The following is a 6,852-nucleotide window of genomic DNA, read 5'->3' on the forward strand; positions in this document are numbered from 1 at the left end:
AATAAAGTAAATATTGTCAGGAAAGAAGTGCTGTTTGAAATAGAAAACATAAACATGTTTCTCATTGGACTTTGGACTCTGTAAGAACTAACTGCCCTTCTGGATAACTAAATCAACAGAGATTTCAACCAGCTGGACTATAATCACACACCAGTGTAATTAGTGCCTCAGGGAAATCGGTGAAACTGGAAAACCAGTTAGGACAGTGGTGAGCTGTTTCTTGGATCCTGGAATTTTTCCTTAAGCCTGGGTCTGCTGCAACCTTTTGCAGCAAGGACTCAGGATCTAGAGAAGGGGCTGATGTACAAACAGATACACTACACAAGAAATATAAATTTAGAAGGCATGAGGAGCCAAGCAGAGACCTTACTCTCTAGCAGAGAGGCTCTCTGAATCCCCAGACCCATTAGCTTTTATTTACTAGAATACACATTTGCCCTTCAGCAAAGCAAACAGGCATATCAATGGTAAAGTTTGGTAAACAATAAAAGGATTACCAGGTTAGGGGATTGCTTTCAGCCATTTGGCCAAAAGCAGGGCAATATTATGCTGATTTTCAGCCCTTGCTGAATATCAAAGTCCATTAGCCTTCCAGTAGACTTCTTGCTTAATTATGCTAACTACTTGTTGGTCTTAGCCTCCCCCATGGGTCTTCACTTCTCTGTTCTGGGTGTGGCTCCTTTGATGAGCTTCTAAAATCATTTTGTTACAAACAAGTACCTAGCCATTGTTCTTATGGACACACCAAACAGAATGCAGATGTTTCCAATTGAGGTAAATTTTGTTTAGAAATATAAATTCTATGTCTTTCTAGAATGAGGCTACTACAGAGTTAGGAGGAAAAATCTTTGTACTAAATTGAAAAGAATTATTCTTGAGAGATGAGAGTGCCTTTTTATTCAGCTATTAGAGGCCCAGTGCATGAAATTTGCGCACTCAGGGGGGGTCCCTCAGCCCGGCCTGCGCCCTCTCACAGTCTGGAAGCCCTCAGGGGATGTCTGACTGCCACAGAGGAGGGAGAGGCTCCCGCCACCACCTCTGCACTTGCCAGCTGTGAGCCTGGCTTCTGGCTGAGCAGCACTCCCCTTGTGGGAGTGCACTGACCACCAGGGGCAGCTCCTGTGTTGAGTGTCTGCCCCCTGGTGGTCAGTGTGCATCATAGTAACCAGTGGTTCCGCTTTTTGGTCAATTTACATATTAGCCTTTTATTATATAGGATTTCCTCATAGGAAATCATGAGACTACCATGACAAAGGGGACACATAGGTCTAATTTCTTCCTTACTGCATGAAAGAAAGACCATGAAATGAAACTACACTGGATTGTTACAGCCTACCACATAGTGGATCATTAATGCCTCACATATGATGCCACTTGTAAATGGATAAGCCAGATGTTGGGAATGGTACTGTCAACTATGTGTACTTGTCACTTTTCATAGGTTAAGGGGAGACCGAAGGATCTCTGAGGGTGTGGATTGGGAAATCTCTTCTGGAGAAAGAATAAAGGTGATCCCCGCTACAGCCATGGCTGCCATAATCGCTGCCCCTGGTCCAGGTGCTCCCCTGTCCCCTGACAAATTGCTTCTGAAAGGTGATGTGGAGAAGACTGAGGGGGAGCTGGAAGAGGATGAGCGCTATGAGACCCTCTCGGAGAGACTCTGGGGTCTGAGGGCAGAGAGGATCTGGTCCACAGCCGGAGCCACTTTTGATCACTCCCTTTTTGTGGCTCAAAAAAATGTACAGGTTTCCAGGGCAGCCTTATGGATTGGGACACCTTCCTTCATGATCCTGGGTCTTCCTGTTCTCTTTGAGACTGAGAAGTTGCAAATGGAGCAACCGCAGCAACTGCAGCAGCAGCAGATACTCCTAGGACCTAACAGGGCTGTCAGGAGGAATGCCAGGGGCTCTACCTTCACTTCCTGGAAAGATCTAGATTGTTACTGCTCTATTTGGCCTGTCTTGGTGGGAGAAGTTTGCAAATTCAATACTGTTTGAACTGATTTTATTTTTTTTCTTTTTCTTTTTGGCACCAAAAAAAACCTGGTTGGGGAAAACTTCCCCTTCATTGTCTCATGGAGAGACTCCCAACTTGCAACTGTGCCCTCCAAGCCTTCCTGACTGACTTCTCTCCTCACTCTGACACCACAGTGCATCGATGCAGATGGTCACTCCAACTCCAGCCATGCTGCCTCTCCCTAAGTTACTCCTAACCAGAAGGTCTCCTCAGTGTCTGGTTGTGGAGTAGGAACTGATGCCGGTGGGAAGGATGTACCCCTGACCATTAACGACCGTTTTGTTTTGACATGCACACTATATGAAATACAAAATGCACTACAGCTGTAGCTGGAAAGCAGCCACTGTGGATTTCTATGTCTTTGGAAACGAGGGAGGGCTGGCAGCAGTTTTAACCGCATGATGGGTACTGCGGAGGGCAGAGCGGGAGCTCACTTCCTCTGCACATTCTGGCCATTAGACCTGTGTTTGTGTCTAAAAGAGAAAAGAAAATCAGTGCTCACTTTTGTAATTAAATACTTAAAATGATTAAAAAAAAAAAGGTGGCCTTAGGTTAGATTAGAGGAAGAAAGGGCTTCATCTTCTCTCTTGGTTGATGGCAACAGGACCAGACTCTGGGTGAGGAGGACATGATAGAGACACATAACCGTAGATGACAGGATGACCTTGGCTACTTGTGACACACTGAGGACTAATGAGGGAAATGGCTGCAGAGGATCCTTAGTGCAGGCAGTGGCTGACTGACTCTAGGACCAATACTTAAATTTCCATTTTATATTTTTTTCTTTTGTATGTTCTAATTCTCTTTTTATATTTTTGAGCCTTCAGTAAATTTTTAAGTGCTACAGTCCAAGGTTCTTCATGTGGGGAATTAGGAATGGGGCTGTGTTTATAGCTGAGACAGTAGTTTACGAATGTGAATTTTCCTCCTTCTGTACTCTTTCTGAAGTCAGCTTGGTGGTAGTTATCAGAAAATTTAATTGGCATTCTGGCTGAGTAGAGAGTCACAAGGCAATAAGCTGAGTGCAAGTGGACACTATTGCCAATGTGAAACAGCTTCCCCACCTCCAAAGGGGGGGAATTGATTAGGGGTTAGGCCATGTTTTGATATTATATAGATGGGACTATCTAGCCAGAAGATATTTTAGTTGTAGATGTCAGTCACATAGGAAGAGTCATTCATGCCAGCAAGGCTAACTTGGCAATTAAATTGTAACAGCTTGTGGTCCTTTACAACTACTATAGAAAATGCAACTGAAGAAATAAATTACCCATGGTTAACAGTTAATTATAAAATAGTGAGGTTATTACCATCTCCAAAATGCCTAATATTGAGCAGAATATGATAAACACAGAAAATTGAGTTTATACCAAATGAAAACCAGATTTAAAACGAATGCAGCCTGCTTCCCATATGAGTTTCTCTCTACAATCTCTTTGACAAGATTGAAGGGACAAGGTGACCATCAAGACATGGAAACAAATGTTTATATGTTAAAACAGGTATTGTTTGGCATCGCTTTGTTTATGAGCCAAAGGTACAAATTTCTCCTGTTTCTTGGGAAAATTCTGTGGTTTTTGTTGCTGTCATGTCATAATTCCTATAATGCTGCTTAGGAGCCTTAAACACATGCTGAAGGGATTATTTGCTTTCTACTATAGCATGGTGGGAAACTTAGGTTGATTTGCAAAGTACTGTAGTTCTTCAAAGGCACAAACATTTATTTGTTTGTTTATTTATTTATTTTATTATTATTATTTTCAATTCTCACCCGAGGATATTTTGCCATTGCTTTTTAGAGAGAGTGGGAAGGGGAGAGACAGAGAGAGAGAAACATCGATGTGAGAAACATAGATTAGTTGTCTGTTGCATGCTTTCTTCCTCCTCTCCCCCCGCACCAGGGGCCTGGCTGGGGAGGAGCCTGCAACCAAGGTACGTGCCCTTGACTAGAATCAAACCCAGGACCCTTTAATCCACAGCCTGACACTCTATCTACTGAGCCAAACCAGGTAAGGCAAGGCACAAACATTTTAAAAATGTAATTTAATATGTGCAGATAAGAGGAAAGTGCACATAAGAAAATAAGTGTCTTTTTATTTTCAGCATCAATTTTGTCACAAATATGTTGCAGTTCAGTTATTCTGTGTATATATAAAATTTCTGCAAATTTTGACAATTAAAGAGTCTATTTTGATTGGTAAGATATAGCTTGTTTGGACACAATTATGAATTTTACATTCATCACAATAAATTATATGTACACTTACACTGTACAGATATTTTAATGAGCTAGAACAGGGGTTGGCAAAACATGGCGTGAGGACCAAATTATCATTTTTACGTATTTTCTACATGACTGGAGTTGGTCAAACTGCAAAGTTAGAGGGCACACTTTCCAAGATTGCTATCACTCTGACACTACCAGGATGTTTGGAAGATTCCAAAACCCACCCAAACCTAGCGAATTTAGTAGTTCACTAGAAGGGTTCATAACACTCACTGAAAGTTATTCTTATACTTACAATCATGATTTATGACAGGGAAATTATACATATTAAAATCAGCCAAAGGAAGGGAAACATTAGACACAGCTTGGCGGGGGGAGGGGGGAGGTTCTTAAGGCAAAGCTTCCGTGTCCTCTCCCATGGAGTAATGATCCATTACCATCCCAGCATCAGTATTTGACAATATCCATGAATTGGTGTCAGAGTTTTGTTGGAGCTTCATTTCATAGGAATAATGGATTGATTGATTACCCACATGATTGAATTCAGTCTCCACATCAACTGATACCACATGACTCAAAGTCTTCACCCTAAATCACATGGTTGTTCTTTCTGGTGTGGCCAGCTAGTACCCTAAACAAAGACACTCCTATCAATGATGACATAGATCGCCTTCCAGAAGCATTTTTATACCTGTTGATCAAAAGTAAATTAATTACACATTGAACATACAATTAATGCCAGTATCAATGTTTAGTCCTAAGCCATTAATGGGCAAATGTTACTGGTAAGAAAAAGGATGGTATGTAGGGAGTCTCCTTGCTAGGGTTGGATTTAAACCTCTGAACATTGTTTTGTGCTTTTGTGCATTGAGTAGGTTGATTAAATTTTGGGAAAGATCCAGCAGTAAGGGCCTTATTGTTCCATCAGTAAACTTTTACCAAGAGCCTCCTTTCAGCAAGATAACCAACAGGCACACAGTTCTCCAATTGTTCACTTATCTGCTCCAGATAATGTGGGAGAAAAAATGGTGAGAAAAAAGTGGTGATTTACACGCTAAGGCACAGGTTATTGGATTCAAAGCAGTTTTTTTCTAGATCTGTAAAGTCAATTCCCCTCCCCCCCCGCTAATTCTAAGCCTGTGAAGATTTGGCCTTTTTTACACATATTATTAAAATAAAAATTAAGCTATAATCTTTCTCCTGAACTTATTTGTAAGTTGTTACAGTAATAGATGATCATTAAAGAAATTGAAAGTAAAGTAGAAAAAGAAAACAAATAGTCTATTATTTCATCTATCTTGTTTTCTAATTTTAGATCTTAAAAATGAAGGTGTGCCTTTCCTCTTCATAATCTATATAACTTACCTTTTCCCATTTATTATTATACTTGTTCTTACAAATTATTACAGATTAAGAAAAACATTTTAATTGTTATATAATAATCCTTGCATGGGTTTAGCATTGTTAATTTAACCATTTGACTTTTGTTTTCTACATTTTTCTCAAATGGTGTTTTTGTTTCTTTGTTTGTTTGGTGGAGTAATATACCAGAATATCATTCCAAAATCCTTTTTATAAATTTATGCAAGCTGATAGGATAATCCAGAATCTTTCCTCTAACGCAGCGGTTCTCAACCTGGGGGTCGAATGACCCTTTCACAGGGGTCGCCTAAGACCATCGGAAAACACATATATAATTACATATATAACAATATGATATAATAATCACATATTGTTTTTGTGATTAATCACTATACTTTAATATGTTCAATTTGTAACAATGAAATTGGGGGTCACCACGACATGAGAAACTGTATTAAAAAGTCGCGGTATTAGGAAGGTTGAGAACCATTGCTCTAATGGATATCAATTGCTTATATAATAAAACACATGTATTTACATAAGTTAAATTTCATAATCAAGTCAAATAAGTTTCTTATTTATAATTTTCTTTATCTTAGCAAATACTAAGACGTATTTAATACTATATTCATTTGCATGTTTAATCAATTGAATTTTCAGAAATGTTGTATATGAGGAAGAACAAAAATTAGTGTTGTCTAGGAAATATCAGTGAAACTTATCTTGGTCAGTGTGGTTTTGCCTGAAGTGGGCAGTCATCGGGTAAGAGAATTAGAGGATGCCCTTTAAAATTGGGCCACCCAGTGTGGTTTCAATCTCAGCTCTGCCTCCTAGCTGTTGTCCTGGATGCCTCCACCCTGTCCCCTTTTCTCTGCAGGTCATTTTATCATGACTTCCACCTTCCACCTAGAAGTGCATGACACTGCCCCCTGTTGTCCAGCCTGACCCCTCAATCCACTCTCTCAGTACTGGCAAGGTTCTAAGTTCTGAAATGAGGTATTTTTTTTCCTCCTGCAAGGCAGAGCTCTCTGTTGTCAGTTCCTTGCTGTGCTTCTAGTGGTAATAGCTCTTTATTGAGTTTCCTTTCTATTACAGCGTTTTTCTCCCTAGAAATTTGGCATGAGTTTCTGAGGGCTCGATCAGAAGGCAATCGAGGGAAGCAGCTCACACTGCATCCAGAATTTTCCTCCCTCTCAGACCCCAGCCGACGTCCACAGAATAAACCTGGGCTCTCCTATTTCCTCCTC

General features: G+C 40.3%; 1 pseudogene; it reads left to right on the forward strand.

Annotated features, from left to right (window-relative positions):
- Positions 1–1,526: 1,526 nt before the first annotated feature.
- LOC102773122 lies at positions 1,527–2,036 on the forward strand (annotated as a pseudogene).
- The last annotated feature ends 4,816 nt before the right edge of the window (positions 2,037–6,852 follow it).

The sequence above is a fragment of the Myotis davidii genome, unplaced genomic scaffold, assembly GCF_000327345.1.
Source record: "Myotis davidii unplaced genomic scaffold, ASM32734v1 scaffold44, whole genome shotgun sequence".
Lineage (NCBI taxonomy): Eukaryota > Metazoa > Chordata > Mammalia > Chiroptera > Vespertilionidae > Myotis > Myotis davidii.